Source organism: Delphinapterus leucas, chromosome 4, assembly GCF_059928025.1.
Source record: "Delphinapterus leucas isolate spDelLeu-1000000601 "Yukka" chromosome 4, BTC_Dleu_Yukka2, whole genome shotgun sequence".
NCBI classification, from domain to species: domain Eukaryota; kingdom Metazoa; phylum Chordata; class Mammalia; order Artiodactyla; family Monodontidae; genus Delphinapterus; species Delphinapterus leucas.
The window spans coordinates 931,536-950,654 of record NC_143132.1 but is presented as its reverse complement, the minus strand read 5'-3'; the positions used below and the strand labels follow the sequence as shown (position 1 = coordinate 950,654).

Here is a 19,119-nt window from a genome sequence, read left to right as displayed (position 1 = left end):
CAGGCTGGCGGCTGATGTCATGCAGTGCCGGCCGTGCTCACACAAGCCCCTCACTGTGCCCTGCGGGGCAGGTGCTTTTGTTCTGCCCACTTCTCAGGGCTCGGGGAGACGACATCTCTGTGCTTGTGGGTGGTGAGACGGGGGTCTGAGCCGAGGCCTCCGACCTCACGGGCCCGCGTCCACATTGCGATGGCAGGATAAGTGGGAGCTGCCTTGATGACGGGATGTGGGCTCCAGACTCGGTGTCTGCCCTTCTCTTCCTGGTGGCCTTGACTGCAGCCCCGAGAGGCCGCCGTGGGGTCCTGGGCTCAGACGATCCTGATCGGAGAGCACTCGCTATGAGCACCACAGTGACCTTCTGGTCTTGTCGCCAGCAGTCCCCTCAGGAGACACGAGAGACGGTGGCGAGGAGTCAGGGAGCATGTGCACACGGGGACTTAGGGCGGGTGGGTGACTGGACGCCCGATAGTTGAAGGGGAAAGTTCTTAGGTAACAAATTGCTTGAGCAAAGACCTTAATTGCTCTTTCATTCATTCAGTAAATATTGATAGGGCCAGCCACGCTTCTGGAATCCCAGCTTCCTGTATTACATCTGTGGGGGTCACACAACGTAAAAGTAATAAGCAGATGCCTCACGTCGTGTGCCAGGTGGTGAGCTTGCCAGGGAGGAACAGAGAAGGGTCGGGGTCGGGGCTGCGTGGGCAGTGGATGGGGGTCAGGGCGGCCCCTGGGAAGGGGCATCTGAGCAGAGCCTTGGAGGCACCGGGGTGGCCCCTGTGGGTGGTGGCAGGTGAAGGGCTCCAGGCCCAGGGGAGCCAGCGAGCGTAGGGGCGGGGCCCAGAGACGAGGGCCGCGGGGACACATGGGCCCTTGCTCACTGCGGGCAATGCTGCTGAGTGTGGGAGCGGAGAGCGGGTAGTCTTTTTTCTCCGTGTTGGATTGTTTTTCAAACTAAAGCTGTTATAATACCTGCTTCTTAGAGGACATCCAAATCCCAACTGGCTTGGGACCAACTTTGTAATTGTGCAAATCTGGATCTAATTTTCACAGAAATCCTGAGGGAAGGGCCTCTGGAACTCAGGCATATAAACAACACCCTGTGTGTGCTGGGCCTCTCTCCCCTAGACTTTGGTGTTGCCCACATCCCTCCCCCTGGCAGGCTGGGCAGTCTGACCGGCCTGCAGTTCTGGAAAGAGCCAGCATGCTTGGGTGGGGCGGGCTGGCCCAGGCTACTCCCCCTGTGCGTGTGCATGGCCCCAAGGACCTAGTGTGGGCGCTAGAGGAGGCCCCGGCACCCAGGCAGAGGCAGAGATAGCCGGGCAGTGCGAGGTGGCAGGACTGTGATTCCACAGGACTGCAAACCCCCTGAGGCTTGGTTAAGGAAAGGCAGCAGGCTTTTTATAGGGCACCTGTGGCCTCTTCTGTGAGCGGGGAGGGAGCTGTTAGGGGCACTGAGCTGGTTGGAACAGAGATCAGTCCGCTTCCATTGGCAATCTCAATCTCGATTGAACCCTGCAGAGTCTTCCTGTGGGATTCCTGGGTGGGAGTGGCGGGTGATGAGCCAGAAGGGAACTCATCTGCAGTGGATGTTCCCCAGAGGACGTGGTGGCTCCGGAAGAACTTGTTTTTCCATTTGCACATCTTCCGAGAACTTTCCACACTTCCTTAGAGTCAGGCAAAGGGCAGTCTTCCGTGGAGCAGCTGCAGACAGGCCTTTCCCCGCCGCCCTGTGTGCCTGTGCTCACATCCGGCTGGGACCCTGACCCCGGTTTGTTTAGCGGGGACCTGGGCTCCCACAGCCCGCCCCGCGCCCCCGCCCAGCTCGGGGCTAGGCCTTCGGCCACACTAAGATCAGGGAATCAGCAAACAGTGATACCGAAAACCTTGTTGAAATTTTTATTTACTTTGAAGTCTTTTATTCTTTGTAATACTGAGAAAGATTATTGGCTTTCTAGGCTTCCCGCCCCCGGCCCTGCATTAAGATAACGACTTTCACTACACAATTGGAAAATATGAAAAAGAACTTTAAAACTCACCTATAGTGAGGGCAGACAGAGCCCCCCGACCGGGACTCCTCCATCAGGGCCTCCTTCCCCCCACACTACCCGCGTCCTTCTTGGTGACCCTCCACCTGCAGCCTGCGGTTCACGGGGCAGCCCTGTAATCACCTTCTCACAAACACCCCTGGTCCTTCCTGTCCCTCCACTGTCCCCTCCATGCAACAGCAGTGTGGTGTTGCCCGGGAGACCATGCAGCCCTGAAGACTGGCCAAGGGCCTGGGGGACCCCAAGCGCGCCCCAACCCAGCCTCGCCTCAACCCCTAGTAAGGTGTGCTTTTATCTGAGGCCCTTCTTGTGCATCTGATCTTTCTTCCTCAGATTTCTAATGTAATCAGGTTTCAGTCTCAGCTGATGACCGTGCCTCGTAATTCAAGGAGAAAAGCGGAAATAGGAAAATTGTGGAAAGCCTGATTAAAAAGCAGTCAGACTCTCAGCCCCCGCTCCCACACCTGGACAAACCACTTCCCCACCCTGGCTGCAGGCTGGAGGGTGGAGCGGAGGCCCCGGGCACAGCAGAGGGGACTGTCCTAAACAGGAGGTGGGCCCACGCTCAAGTGGATTCTGGAGCCCTGTGGCCCCAGCCCCTACCCAGCCGGCCCCCAGGGCACTGGCAGCCTGGCATGGGCCTTTGGGCGCGGCTTGGTGGAGCAGGCAGGCCGACGGGCTCAGGTGCTGCCATTCGGGTGGTGGGGCAGGGGGATGAGGCTCCAGGAGCAGATCGTGGGCTGCCTCCTGCTGTGCTTGAGGAGTCAGAGGCCGGTGGGTCCCTGGCTGAGAGTTTGGAGGTAAAGTAACACTAAGTACATAGAAAATTATGCAAACAAGCAAGCCTCTCACTCACTCCAGGAAACACATGTACAAGAGGGAGATGCAGTGTGAGGTGTGAAGAGCAGGTCCTCGCTGCCTGTGGTCCCTGCTGACAGCCGGTGGGCGGAGGTGTAGCACTTGGAGGGAAGGGGGGAGGGTGTGGGTGGGGTGGAGGTTCATCCTCAGGCTCTAGGAGGAAGCTAGTGGGTGACACACAAGATCCTGGAGTCAAGAAGAGCCATACAAAGCCGGTCATTGGAACCGAGGAGACAAATAGCAAAAGAGGGAAAAGGAGCAAGACGCCTGCGGGGCAGAGGTGGGCAGAGGGCCGGCAGCGCGGCTCCCCATCAGCTCTGTGGGACTCTGACTGTTAAAACTACGTACGTTTATAATTGTGTTAAAAATAAAAAGTAAAAGGTTATATTGCAAATGCTGTTTCACACCGCAGAATTTGAAAGCAGCCCCCCAGCCCCTCCGCTGTCTGCTTCTGCCGGGCCGAGCTCCCCTGCATGGCCATCTGGCCCTCCCAGCGGGGCTGTGTCTTCACCACTTGGCCAGACCGTGTGGCCCCTGCCTTGCCGAATCCGGTAGAAGATCTTTCTCCTTGGGGAGCTGAGTGCTGCAGCTTTAGGCCAGCAGGGCCGCCCCTTCTGGTGTTGTGTTCTTTCAAAGGCTCCAGGACCCTGTGCTCTCCTGGTTTTGCATGTTTGTTGTGCGTCACCTCCTCCTGCTTCCCCCGCTCCCCACCACGCGTGAGCCCGCCTTGACGCACAGCACATTCTCGGTGCTCAGAGAGGACCCCGCTGATGGTCGGTGCTTGGGGACTACGGGGTCCAAGGCACTGCTGCGGACATTTTGGTCTGTTTCACTCCAGGTTCTGCCTCTGGGGTTAAGCTGCATGCATACTTCTGTGCTCTGCTTTTAAACAGAATGGTATACGGCAAAATGTTCCACGTTACCATTTGAAAACATTATTTTTAAAAGGTTGCATAGTTTCCACTATATGGATGTAGGTGTTATTTTGTTCAATCCCTCCACTTCTGTTCAATATTTGGATTGTTTTCAGATCTGGCACTAGTACCGGTAGTCGTGAGGTGCGTTTCCCTGTGCATAATACGTCAGTCTCCCCCTTCCCGAGGCAGTATTGCGGTGTTTGCCCACGTGCAATCCCGGGTCAGAGGAGAGGGACATTTTAAAAGAGGCGTAATGTGCGATCGCCCAGTCGCTCTCGAGACGGTAGATTATGGCAGCGTGAGTGCCTGGGCTCCTGGCCCCTGAAAACCTGGGGCTTTATGTGTCTCTAAAAGCCGGAAAGAAGTACAAGCGGGTTGAGCTTTTCAACTAGAGCTGGTGTGTCCTTCCTCGTGTTTCACTGAAGACATTCAGCTTTTATGTTTGCGGCTTTTATTTTCCCCAAAGAGTCATTCACCTTTTAATGTGGCGTTGGCGTCTGGAGCCACTGCATCAGTATTTTCCTCTGTGACGTCATCTTCTATGGCACATTTACATTTGGAAAATGCTTTCCCCTCCTGAAATGTGGGTAGTCACTTCTGTTTTCTTTCCTGCTTTTACTTTTTGCATCGACAGGTGTAATTCACTTGGGATTTAATTTGATATATGTTATTAGGTGAATATATGTTATTTTTGCTTACAGATATTGAAAACACTATTTATTAAAAGTTACTTCATTTTCCCAGTGATTTGTGCTGCTACTTTTGTCCTATGTGTGCATCTTATATGATAACGTTGTATATACTAGTGTCTATTTCCGAATTCTCGAACTGATCTGCTTGCTCTTGTGCTGGTGCACTGCCTTAGTTATTGTAGTTTGATGGTATATTTATTTGGGCTATTCTTGGTACTCAGTTTCTAGATGAACTTTAGGATGATTTTCAAGCTAGAAAGCTGATCAGACTGGGATTTCACTTCAGATGCATCAGCCTATGATTTAAATGGCAAACAGCTGATATTTTAGCAATATTCAGTTTTTAAAAGAGGAAGATATTCTATTTCTTCACTTATTCCGTTATTAGCCTTCAGTTATATTTTATAGCTTTCTTGCTGTAGGTTTTCTCTTTTGCGCTCTTTTCTAACTTATTTATAGTATCTATTTATTGTAATTGGAATTTTTCCTATTACATTTCTCTAATATTTAATAATGTATAGGCAAGATATCAATTTTTATGTATTGCATGCGGCCATGCTTTAACTGCAATAGGTTTGTCAGTTGAATTTTGACTTATTCCTGACTTGACCCAAATGTCTTCACCGTGAACTTCACAGTGCTTGCCGTGGCTGGCTGTCTGGTACATCGTGTTCATCAAGTTACACAAGTTTCCTTCTGTTGCTCTTCTATTAAGTTGTTTTTTGAAATCAAAAATAAAAGTTGCATTTTACTAAATGCTCATTACTGTTATTAAGATAGTCACAGGATTTCCTCCTTTTATCTCTTAGTGTAGAGAATTCCAATGATGAAATTCCAAGTGTTGATTCTTAGAATAAATCCTGTTAGGTCTTATTGATACTTTTTAATCTCTTCCAATTGTAATACCTTTTCAGTATTTTATTTGGGCTAGAATGAGGGTTAATAATAGGGTTAGGGCTGGAGTTCAGGTTAGTACTAGGATTGGGTTCGTGTGAGCACTAGTTATTGTAAAGGTTAGTGTGAGCATTACGGTTTGGACCAGGGTGATAGGCTCTGTGCGTTTCTGTGTCCGGCCCAAGGGAGACATGCCCTGGGGCTTTAGGGAGCCTGGCCCCGACCTGAGGGCAGCTACTGTGGAGCCTTGAGCACCGAGAGCAGCTGCTGAGCCCATGCGGGACAGGACTCCGCTGGCACACAGCGCGCCCCAAACACGGTGGCTTCAACGTGGTCAAGGCCGCTTCCCTTGGCTGTCACAGGCCTGGGGTGGATGGGTTGGGCTCCACGAGGGCCCCTGCCCAGAGGCCACGCCCACCCCACGCTCTGGGTGGCCTGTCACTCTGTGGTCCTCCCTTGCTCTGTTGTCTTGACCTCTAGCTGCAACTACTCAGCCGGTGGGAAACAGAAGGGACGTGACGGAGGGCGAGCAGCTGCCTTTCCAGGATTAGAAGTCCGAGTTATACCAGCTGCGTCACGCCCACAGGACCGCTGTATGCTAACAGTGTTATGTGGCACCAAGTGGACTGCGGCAGTGTTAACGCAGGACAGCTGTATGCCAGCAGCGGTCTGTGGACCAGGTGTGCGCTAGCCGTGTGCCGCGGTGGTCCCACACCCCTGGAGGCTGGGCCAGCCCCGTGCAGCCACAGCTCTGCTGGCACGGAGGAGGGAGAGGGGCCTAGGAGAACGGCCAGCCGTCTGCACAGGCAGGGATGAGGCGTGTGAAGTGTGAGGAGAGGACCGCAGAGGAGCCCACTGGCTGTGAGGGCGGGATGTCGGGAGGGAGGGAGCCCCACCTGGCCGCTTCCCGCCCCCAGGAGCTCTGCCAGGGCCCTGTCCCGGGGTCTCGCTGGCAGCGGTTCTGACATCTGTGGTGCATCCTCCTGCCCCCGCCCCCCGCCCCGCCCCCCGCCACGCCAAGATAGCAGGGCCTGCAGGACGGGGCGGCGGTGGGCACCAGCCACTGTTGGAATCGTGGAGACGCAGAGCTCGTGCTCCGAGAGGGAAGGCGTTTCCCCATCCTCTGGAGGAGCTCGAGGAGCGAAGGAGAAGTGCGGGGGCTGCAGCCGGCGCGGGGCTGCTCTGCGGCTCCCCCGCCTCCCTTCCAAGGTTCTGACTCGCTCTTCCTTTGCCAGGTGTCTCACAGACCCGGCACCTGCCCTGGGGCGCTGCCCTACTGGGCCCACCGAGGCCTTAAGGCACCCGTTCCCTCCCTCCTCCCTCCCTTCCTTTTCTTTCTTTTTCCGTCGAGCATGTTCAGTCTGGGCTCTTTTTTCTGCTCTTGGAGACGGTGGCGAGTGCTGTTGCCCCAGAGCAGCCTGGCGTGAAGGGCTGATAGGTTTTCATGGGATGACTCATTCCTTCCTCCCTCCACTGCCTGCGCGTGGCCAGGCTGTCTGGCGGCCCTGCGCGCAGAAACAGTGATGGAGCTGAAGCTGTGTGGCTGGCCCCTGGGGCCGGGGAGGCGTGCGGGGCTGGAGGACGGGTGGCCGCTGGGTATACTTCAGACAAGCAGGAGCCAGCCTCTCTGTGTGCTTTATTTACAAACGTGCCGCGCGTTCAGTAAGCAGCTGGCGGCTTAACCCTTGCTCTGGCGAGAGGGGGTTAGGTGTGCCCCGGGGTGGAGGGCTGTACCCCACCTTCAGCCCTGGTTAGGGCAGCCTGGTGTTTTCTGCCCCAGGGAGTGTTTTGCACGGCCACAGGGGCCAAGGATGCTTCTACTTCTCCAGTTAAACACACCAGCTCTGCTCATTCAGGCCTCCATGCTTTTTCTCCGGAACTCAAGTGGCACTTATGGGCTATACCATTCGGTTTAGCGCTTTGGCATCAGGGAGGCTGTCTTCTCTTTGATGTGAGGAGTAACCATTGGTTCGCTCCAGTAACACTGAGCTGGAAAGAGGTTTTCAGTGTGGGCCTTCACCTTTTCCGAGAGCTCTGGCTGTTTCACTCTTTCAGGGCACAAGGCTATCATCCCCTGTAACCGAGTCCCTGTGCTTGATTTTACCCACCTGTCTCCCAGCTCTGCATCCTAGCACGCCTTTCTGAGCGCACGTGCTCCGTCTGTGTGGAGCTGAGGCCTCAGGCCACACCCAGCGGGCTGGAGCAGCTGGAGCGCAGCTGTCCCTGGGTGCACAGCAGTGAGCTGTTCTCATTGTCCCCTGTATTAGTTCGGCAGAGTGTGGGTGAAAATCATGGGAAGAGAACCTTCCAGTAGGATCCCTCCTGGGCCAGTGGAGTCAGCCTGGGGGTCTGGAGACTGGTTCTGCTTCCAGCCCTTCTCCTGGATCACCCTGTGACCTTGGCACCTTGGCTAGGTCATTGTCCCCGTCTGTGCTGCTTCTCCATCTGTGAGACTGGGTCTCCTTACCTGTCCTGCCCAGTCCCAGAGCAGGAGGTTCAGGCCATTTAAGCTCCTACGGAGAGGGCAGGGAGCGTCAGGGTCTTTCCAGGGGTAAATGTAGGACCGTATGAGAAGATGGTCATAGTATTTGCTGTGTTCCAGGCAGAAGTTCCTCCCTGGGTCCCCACAATTCTCCAAGGCCTCTGATTAGCCTGTTTTGTCAGCAAAGAAACTGAAGTCAGCACCAGAGCAGAGTCAAGTCCAGAGCTCCCCTTCCAGACCTTCTCGTAACCCCTTCACTTCACCACCATTAAATGGTATGAAGTTCAGACTTCAAGTCTCGTGGCCAGGTTATCTTCCAGGAAACTGGGCCATTTTCCGTTTCCACAAGCAGTCTTGGAGAGTGCCTGTTATAGCCCAAGGTAACACTGTGTGCTGGTGCAAAAGGTTTTTCTTTTTGTTTTTTTCTCTATCAGTGAAGTTGAAGTTTTTTTTTTTAATTGAAGTACAGTTGATTTACAATGTTGTGTTAATTTCTGCTGTATAGCAAAGTGACTCAGTTTTACATATATATACATTATTTTTTAAATATTCTTTTCCATTACAGTTTATCATAGGGTATTGAATACAGTTCTCTGTGCCATACAGTAGGACCTTGTTGTTTATTCATTCCATATATAATACCTTACATCTGCTAACCCCAACTTCCCACTCCATCCCTCCCCCAGTCCCTTCCCCCTTGGCAGCCACAAGTCTGTTCTCTACGTCTGTGAATCTGTTTCTGTTTCATAGATAGGTTCATTTGTGTCATATTTCAGATTCCACATATAAGCGATAGCATATGTTATTCGTCTTTCTCTTTCTGACTTACTTCACTCAGTATAATAATCTCTAGTTGCATCCATGTTGCTGCAAATGGCATTAGTTTGTTCTTTTTTATGGCTGAGTAATATTCCATTGTATACATGCACCACATCTTCTTTATCCATTCATCTGTCGATGGACATTTAGGTTGTTTCCATGTCTTGGCTATTGTGAATAATGCTGCTGTGAACATTGGGGTATATGTATCTTTTTGAATTAGAGTTTTGTCTGGATATATGCCCAGGAGTGGGATTGCTGGATCATATGGTAATTCTATTTTTTGTTTTTTGAGGAATCTCCATACTGTTTTCCAGAGTGGCTGTACCAACTTACATTTCCACCAACAGGGTAGGAGGGTTCCGTTTTCTCAGCATTCTCTCCAGCGTTTGTTATTTGTAGAGTATTTAATGATAGCCATTTTGACTGGTGTGAGGTGGTACCTCATTGTAATTTTGATTTATATTACCCCTATAATTAGAGATGTTGAGCATCTTTTCATGTGCCTATTGGCCATTTGTATTTCTTCTTTGGAGAATTGTCTCTCTAGGTCTTCTGCCCATTTTTTGATTGGGTTGTTTGTTTTTTTGTTGTTGAGTTGTATGAGCTGTTTGTATATTTGAAATTTAAGCCCTTGTCTCGCATCATTTGCAAATATTTTCTCTCAGTCTGTAGATTGTGTTTTCATTTTGTTTGTGGTTTCCTTTGCTGTGCAAAAGCTTGAAAGTTTGATTAGGTCCTATTTGTTTATTTTTGTTTTTATTTCTATTGCCTTGGGAGACTGACCTAAGAAAACATTAGTAGGATTTATGTCAGAGAATGGCAAAACGTATTTCTTTTTTCCAGGTTGAGAGGGAAGAAAGTATGGTAAGGTGAGGACTGAAGATGCCCATTGGATTTGGCGTGCCTGAGAGGGAAACTCAGCTCAGTGCTGCCAGAGGATGCCAGGGTCACTGGAGAGGGAGCGTGTGGGTGGCTGTTTAAATGTCTGACTCTGAAAACATGGGTCTAGGGGAGAGTTGTCTGCTTGTTTTTTAACAGGAGCTATTTGAATATGTTTAAAACCTGAAAGAGAGTTAGTAAAGAAACAAATTTTGAAGATTAAGGAGACAGAGAGAGCCTGGAATGCTGCTGAGATGCTGGCCTCCAAGGAGTCTGGCAGTGGCCTTTGGGTTTAGAGCACAGGGGCTTCTGTTTGCCAAGAGTGGGATGTTCTCTTACGCAGTCAGGTACCAGGCTTTGACCCTCAGCCCGTGCTCCAGTATCTTCTGTGGGTTCAGTGCCTTCTGGCAGTGCGGCTTCCTTCCAGTCCAAATCCAGTCCAGATCCAGTCCAGGGCCTGGTCTTGGATCCACTTGTACTTGGTTGTCTGGGGTCTTTAGTCTCCTTTAATCTGGAGCATTTTCGCAGCCTTCCTGTCAATTTTCTGACGTTGGCATTGTGAAGAATATGGCGATATATAGTGCAGGTATTTTTTTCCATTTATTTGTCATAAATATTTTCTCATGGCAATTTTGCCGTGCCAAATATTTTTATTTTTTATAAAGTTCAATTTATCTATCTTTTATTGCATCTGGGGTTTTTAGTCATAGCTGGATAGCCTTTTCCTACACTCAAATTAAAGAGAAAATCACTCATATTTTATCTTAGTACTTGTGTAGTTTCTTTTTTTGTTTTTTAAAAAATTTGCAGTATTTTTTTTCTACAGGCTATTTATTTTCTTATTTCATTAACTTCTGTTCTTATTTCCTTCCTTTTGCTTTTTGGGGTTCATTTTGCTGTTCTTTTCCTAATTTATACTCGATTTTTACTCGTTGATATTCAGCATTCTTTTCATATAGATAAGCATTTAAAATTAAACATTTCTTTCTAAGTACAGCTTGTTGCAGTGCACAAATTAAGATACATAGTACTTTTATAATCCTTAATTTTGTTATGTTTCTACTATGACTTCTTTTTGGACTTATGAGTTATTAACAAGTGTTTCTCAATTCCAAACACATGGAGTTTTAAAAATATGTTAATAACATTAAATGACGCTTATGAACCTATTTACAAAACAGAAAGAGACTCATAGACTTAGAGAAGGAATTTATGGTTACCAGGGGGGAGGGGCGTGGGGGAGGGATAGTTATGGAGTTTGGCATTGACATGTACACACTGCTGTGTTTAAAATGGATAACCAACAAGGACCTACTGTATAGCGCAGGGGACTCTGCTCAATATTATGTAACAACCTAAATGGGAAAAGAATTTGAAAAAGAATAGGTACATGTATATGTATAACTGAATCACCTTGCTGTACACCTGAAACTAACACAACATGGTTAGTCAACTATACTCCAATATAAAATAAAAAGTTAAAAAAAAATAGATAAGCAACAAGGATGTATTGTACAGCATAGGGAAATACAGCCATTATCTTATAACTTTAAATGGAGTATAATCAATAAAATGTTGAATTACTTTGTTAAAGTGTATATATTATGTTAAAAATATACATTGTTATTTATATATACAATATTTTTCAATATTTTAATTTCTTGGTTCACTGCATCGTTGGCAAGGTGGTCTCTGTGTTCATCATCTTTCACGTGCATGGAGGATGGCTCATGTGTGATCGAGCATCAGAAATGTTCTGTGCTTCAAAGTAGAACATATTCCGCTGGTTTGGAGTGTAAGATCTATGTATGTCCACTGGATGAAGCTTGGAAATCTTGTTTAAATTTTTTCTATCCTTTTAAATATTTTTCTCTAACTGATAAATCAATCACTGTGAGAGTTGTGTTTAAATCTGCCGGTATGATTGTAAGTTTGTGTTTTTCTTACATTTCTGTTCATTTCTGCTTTGTATAAAATGTTGACACTTTCTTGGAGGGTACATGCACGTCTGGAACTGTTGTAATATCTTACTAATAAATTGAGCCCTTTTATCTGTACGTGATGTGGTCTATATCTGGTCTTGCATCTTTGCCTTAAAGTAAATTTTCTCTGATATATTTGCCCAGTATATATTTTTCTTCCTCATTCTTTCAGTCTCTTTGTATGTTTTAGCTGTATCTTTCAAGATGGTATCCAGTGGAATTTTTTTTCCTATCTGACCATCTTTGTCTTTTACAGATTGGAGAGTTTAGTTTACTTTCATGTACTTTAATTACTTATAGATTTGGACTTCCTACAATCTTAGTTAGGGCTTTCTGTTTAGTTCAACTTTTTAATGTTTATTTTTACTCTTTTCTTCACATTTTTGATTGACAGATTATTTTTTTCCTCATCAGTTTCTCCTTCACTGTATAATTTTGGTTTCTCTTATTTTCGTTTTTGTCTTACATGTGTACTTGATTTATTAATGTTTAAAGTTAATCAGTATCTTTAACCATATCCCAAATGATACAAGAATCTTAAAATACTTTATCTTTGGTTATCCTCTCCTGACTCACATGTTATTTTCATTCTCTGTTGTTGTATATTTAACACCATGCAACCTTCTTTATATTACACCGTCACTGTCCGTTTAGATGTGCTCACGCCCCACCACTGTCTTTGCTCTTCATTTCTTCTTGTTCTTTAGATGCTGCTGCTTCTAAAGTGCATCATGGTGACAGTGTTAGTAGAAAACAATTTTAAACTGAAAACCTTCTTTATTTTCCTTTTTTGTTTTATTTTTAATGTTCAGAACATATTTTATTTAATAAGTCATTCTGAAGTTGTTTTACCTAAGATTGCTTTCAAAAATTAAAATCAGTTCTAATGGGAAAAATTGGCATGCAACATACTCTTCTTTAGAAAAAAACTTTGTTTACATGTTCAAGAGTAGTGATATATCTTTACCTTGTTAAACACATATATGATATTGCCATAATGAAAAGGGGTATCCTAGGAATAGTTCAAGTATCCAGTAAAAAATTAATGTTGAAAAACCAACAAATCTTTTCAGTTCTGTTCTGGAAGTCTAGTGTGTTGACTTACTTGTTGGATTCTTGCCAGTGGGAGGTTTTTGTTTTTTGTGTTTTTTTGTGATTATTTTTTCACTGCCTTATTTCCTTCTCTATGGTTGTTTAATTTTGGCTTGCAAATCTACCAAAATCTGCCAGTGTCTCTATTTATGACTCCTAGAAATTATTTTAAGTTTTCAGTAGCATTTTTTTAATTTTCATTTTTTCTCTTGTTACAGCTTGCAAATTCTCATGAGTTTTATGTTGAGCATATCTCTCAGTGCCCTAAAGGCATAGATGGAACTTGCCGTGGAACCTAGTTCAGGCTTTAGTAGGGGCTGAAAATTCAGTAACAGAGCAGCTGGTAACAGTTCCCACTCTTAGCTGAAAGCAAATACAACAAAAATGTCTTGAAATAACTTTAAAATTATCTTTCACTTTAATTCTTAAAAGATATTTAAGAAAGATATTTCTTAACTTTCTGGGTGGAAAGTTACTTTCTTGGAGTTGGCAACCATAATATTCTGCTGTATTTGGCTTCCGTTGCTGTGGAGAAGCTACCTTTTAATCTAAATGATACTCATTTCAAGGAATTTTTGAAACTGGTTACTTTTAATATCTTCTCTGTCTTAGGTGTTATATAGTTTCGCCATGGTGTATCTAGGTATAGATTTCTTTATGTTTATCCTTAATGGGAGTCATCTTATTTTTTTATTTTCACATCAAGTTTATTGACATATAATTTATTTAGTATAAAATTCACTTTTTTTAGGGATACAGTTTTATGAGTTTTGACAAACATACGCATATATTAGCTATCAACACAATCATAATATAGAATATTTTCCCCACCCCCAAATTCCCTCATGCACCTTCTCCCTTCAACTCAAGCCCCAAACACTGATCTGTTTATTGTATCTGCAATTTTACTTCCTCAGAATATTCTATAAATGGAACCACGGTATGTAGCTTTTTGAGTTTTTTTTTTTTTTCTGCTTACCCATAATGCTTTTGAGATGCATCCATATTGTTGTTGTCACATTTAATGAATGTACTGCAGTTTTTTTATCCATCCACTGATTGATGGACATTTGGAGATTTACAGTTTCAGAGATGATGAATAAACCTGCTGTAAACTTTCTCACATAGGCCTTTATGTGGATGTGTGTCCTCGTTTTTAATAGGTAAATACCTAAGAGTGGGCTTTTCTAGGTCATTTAAGAAGTGTGTGTTTAACTTTGTAAGAAACACCAGAGTTGTTTTCCTGAGTTACTGCACTATTTGGCATTTCCACAAGCATTTGCTCTTGAAATGTTAGCTCTTGACGTCAGTTTTTAAAATCTTATTCTTTCTAGTGGGTGTATAGTGGTACCTCATATTTATCATTCGCATTTTTTGATGACAGATGATATTGAACATTTTTCCTGTGTTTATTTGCCATCTGTGTGTCTTCTTTGGCGAAATGTCTGTTCAAATATTTTGCCTATTTAAATTTTTGTGCTAATTGTGTTATTATTATTGAGTTGTGAGGGTTTGTTGCATACTCTAGATACCAGTCATTTATGAGGTACATCTTTTCCAAATATTTTCTCCCAAAGTGTGGCTTGAGTGTTTATTTTCTGAACAATGTCTTTCAAAACAGCAGTGTTTAACCTTGAGAAAGTAAAATTTGTCCAGTGTTTTCCTCTTATGGTTAGTGCTCTATGTCCAACCAAAAATTCCGTGCCTTCCTCAAGGTCACAAAAATTACTTCCTATTTTTTTCCTGGAAATTGTATAGTATTGGGTTTTACATTTTTCCCCTCTGATCCATTTTGAGCTATTTTTTTTTAATATGGTGCAAGATATAGTTTCTTTTATCCCCTGTGGATGTACATTTCTTTTAGCATGGTTTGTTAAGGACTGTTGTTTTCTCTGTTGATTGTCTTTTCTTCTCCTTTGGTCGACGATATATGGGTGGATCTATTTCTGGACTTTGTGTTCTGTTTAATTGCTTTATACGCCTCTTCTCTCACCAATACTGCAGTATTTTGGTTACTGCAGCATATTCCAGTAAGCCTCAAAATCAAGTAGGATGAGTCCTCCAATGTTAGTTTTCTTTTTCAAAATTGTTGGTTTTTTTTGTTTGTTTTTTTTTAACTGGAGTATAGTTGGTTTACAATGTTGTGTTAGTCTCAGGTGTATGACAAAGTGATTCAGTTATACATACATATACATCTATTTTTTTCAGATTCTTTTCCTTTATATGTTATTATAAAATACTGAGTATAGTTCTCTGTGCTATCAGTAGGTCCTTGTTGGTTATCTATTTTGTATATAGCAGTGTGTGTATGATAATCCCAAACTCCTAATTTATCTGTCCTGCCCCTTTCCCCTTTGGTAACCATGTTTGTTTTTTAAGTCTGTGGGTCTGTTTCTGTTTTGTATATAAGTTCATTTGTGTCATTTTTTTTTTTAGATTCCACATATAAGAGATATCATAAGATATTTGTCTTTCTCTGACTACTTCACTTAGGATAATAATCTCTAGGTCCATCCATGTTGCTGCAAATGGCATTATTTCACTCTTTTTATGCCTTCTTACATAGGTTTATTCCTAGGTATTTTATTCTTTTTGATGTGATGGTAAATGGGATTGTTTCCTTAATTTCTCTTTCTGATCTTTCATTGTTAGCGTGTAGAAATGCAACAGATTTCTGTATGTTAATATTGTATCCTGCAACTTTACCGAATTCATTGATGAGCTCTAATAGTTTTCTGGTAGCGTCTTTAGGATTTTCTGTGTATAGTATCATGTCATCTCTTTTCCTATTCTAAGTCCTTTGCTTTTCCATATAAATTTTAGAATCAGTTTGTCAATTTCTACACAAAAGACTGCTGGGATTTTGATTGGAATTGTATTGGATCTAGAGATCCATTTGAGGATAATTGGCATCTTTTTTGTTTGTTTTATTTTTGAGATAAAATTCATATATCATGGCAGTCACCATTTTAAAGTGTAAAGTTCAGTGGTTTTCAGTCTGTTCTTTAGCTTGTGCATCCATCACCACTATCTAATTCTATAACGTCGTCATCACCCTTAAAGGAAAGTGTGACGACATACCCATTAATAGTCATTCCGTATTCATTCCTTCCTCCCAGCCCCTGGCAATCACTAATCTACTTTCTGTCTCTATGAATTTGCCCATTCTGGACATTTCATATAAATGGAATCATATAATATACCACCTTTTGTGTCTGGCTTTTTCACTTAGCATAATATTTTCAAGGTCTGTGTATAATGTAGCATCTTTTAGTACTGTGTTCCATTTTGGGGCTAAATAATACTCCATTGTATGGATGCAGCACATTTTCTTTATTTATTCATCAGTCGATGGATATTTGAGTTATTTCCACCTTTTGGCTGTTATGAATATTTACGTATAGTTTTTTGTATGAATATATGTTTTAATTTATTGGGTTTATATATAGGAATGGAATTGTGGGATCACATGGTAACTCTATGTTTAACTTTTTGAAGAAATGCCGAACTATTTTCCAATGTGGCTACACCATTTTACATTCCCACCAGCAATGTTTCAGTGTTCCAATTTCTCTGTATCACTTGCTTTTTTCCAGTTGTTTGGTTCTAGCCATTCTAGAGGGTAGGAAGTGGTATCTCATTGTGGTATTGATTAACATTTTTCTAATGACTAGTGATGTTAAGCATCTTCTCATGTGCTTATTGGCCATTTGTATATCTTCTTTGGAGAAGTGTCTATTCAAATTCCTTTCCCACTTTTTAATTGGGATGTCTTTTTTATTGTTGATTTATAAATTCTGGATACTAGACCCTTAGATATATAATTGATATAATTTTTCTCCCATTCTTTGGATTGGCTTTTCACTTTCTTGGTGGTGTGCTTTGGTACACAAAAGTTTTAAAATTTTATGAAGTCCAATTATGTATTTTTTCTTTGGTTACTTGTGTTTTAAAAACTTGCCAAATCCAATGTTATGAAGCTTTTGCCCTATTTTCTTCTAAGAGCTTTATAGTTTTAGCTCTGACATTTAGGTTTCTGATCCATTATGAGTTAATTTTTGTATATGGTGTAAATCAAGAGTCCAAATTCATTCTCTTGCATGTGGATGTCCAGCTGTCCCAGCACCATTTGTTGAAAAAATTATTCCTTCCTCCAGTAAATGGTCTTAGCATCCTAGCTGAAATTCACTTGATCATAGATGTATGGATTTATTTCTAGACTCTCAATTCGAAGCCATTATCTATATGTATATCATTATGCTAGTACTACACAATCTCGACTTCCATAAATTTGTAGTAGGTTTTGAAATTGGCAAGGGTGAGTCCTTTGACTTTGTTCTTCTATTTCAAGATTGTTTTGGGTATTTGGATATTCTGTTTTTTTGGTTTTTGTTTTGTAATTCCATATCAATGTAATTCCCATTTATGTATAAAAGGGCAGATAGATATTTGACAATGATTATCTTGAATTTGTAGATAAATTTGGGAGTGTTGCCTTGTTAAAAATATGAAGTCTTTCAGTCGAGGAACAGAGGATGTCTCTACATTTATTTAGGTCTCCTGTAATTTATTTCAGTGATTTTCTTTTTTTAGTTTTCATGGTACAAGTCTCACATTTTTGTTAAACTTATTCCTAAGTGTTTTATTATTTTCCATGCTATTATGAATGTAATTGTTTTCTTAATTTCATTTTGAATTTTTCTTGCTAGTGTATATAAATACAGCTGAATTTTGTACATTGATCTTATATCTTGCAACCTTATTGAACTTGTTTATTAGCGCTATTTTTTTTTTTTTTACAGATTCCAATCCATATGCTCTTTATTTCTTTTACTTCCTTTATTGTACTTACTTAGGATCTCCAGTATGATGTTGGTTAGAGATGGTGAGGATGGACATCCTTGCCTTGTTTCTGATCCTGGGGGAACAGCATTCAGTTTCTCACCATTAAGTGTGATGATGGCTATAGGTTTTCATAGATGCCTTTTATCAGGTTTAGGAATGTGTTAAGAATTTTTATCATGAAATGCTTTTTGAATTTTGTCAAATGCTTTTTCTATTGAAATAATGGTTTTCATTTTTAATCTATATAAATGGTAAATTACAGTGTTTGATTTTCAAATGTTGAACTAACATTACTGGGTCAAATCCTACCTAGTTATGATGTATTATGTGAAAGGGATTTTGTTAAGGATTCTTGCATGTATATTCATGAGGTATTTGGGAGTGTAGCTTTCTTTCCTTGAAATGGCTTTTTGTGGTTTTGTTGTTCATGTAATTTTGACCTCATAAAATGAGTGGGGAAGTGTTCCCTCCTATTTTATTTTCCGGAGGAGTTTGTGTAGAATCCGTGTTCTCTATTTCTTAATTGTTTATTAGAATTTTCCATTAAAGCCATCTGAGTGTGGAGTTTTCTTTGTTGGAAAGTTTTAAACTGTGAATTCAATTTCTTTCACTGTTATGAGACTCTTCACTTCTTTGTGTGGATCCAAGTTTCCGTTTGAGGTCATCATCCTTCTACTGGAGCAGTTTCCTTTAACATTTCATGTTATTTATCTGATATTAACTTCTGCCACATTTTACTCTTCTTCAAGAACCCCAATTACATCTTGTCAGGCTTTCTTCCTCTATACTTCATGTCACTTAACTTCTTTTCCAAATTCACCATTTGTCTATGGTCTTTTGATGTAACCTATAGTAATTATCCAGAAAGGAGCCCAGAGAGACAAAGCAATATAAACAGTGAAAGAGAGGATAAAAGGCTTAGAGAGAGATTGAAAAGGCATAACGAATTCACTGGTGTTCAGAAGGAGAAGAGAGAGGAGTGAGGTAGAGGTAAAGTATTTGAGGAGCTAACGGCTAACAGTTTTACAGAATTGATGAAAGCCACCGTTGTATAGTTTCAAAAAGCCTAACAAATACCAGTCAGGTGAAATGAAGAGAAATCTGTGTCTCGGCAGATCATGCTGAACCTCTAGAATACCAAAGACAGGTAAGAGGTCTTAACATAGAGAAAAGAAATTGTTCGAAGAAGGAACATTAAGGCTATCAGTTGACTTTTAACTGCACCAGTGGAGACAGGAGAATGGTCGCATCTTCCATGTGGTGGGAGAAGAGAAATCCCCCAGCATCCTGTACTTCGTGAATAAGTTGTTCAGGGATGAGGACAAAATAAACACATTTCATAGAAACAAAAGCTGAGAGAGCTTGATACTATAGGCCTTCATTAAATGCATTTCTGAAGGATCTATATCAAGAAGAAAGAACGTTTGCCTATATGGAAGTTCCGAGATTTAAGAAGTTAAAAACAGAGAAAGTTGTGTGTGTCTCAGTTAATCCAAACACACATTAAATGTTTAAAGCAATGAGGCAAATGTCTGCTGGGCTTAACAACAAAGAGTAGAACTGAAATGCAGGAACGTCAGTGGGGAGGGAGTGGAGTTACAGGGTTTTAAG

General features: G+C 42.9%; 1 protein-coding gene across 7 annotated transcripts in view; it reads left to right on the top strand.

Annotated features, from left to right (window-relative positions):
• Window positions 1–19,119, top strand: part of PCBP3 (poly(rC) binding protein 3) — a 210,244-nt gene that overhangs the window by 85,491 nt on the left and 105,634 nt on the right. The gene's annotated exons all lie outside the window — the stretch shown is intronic.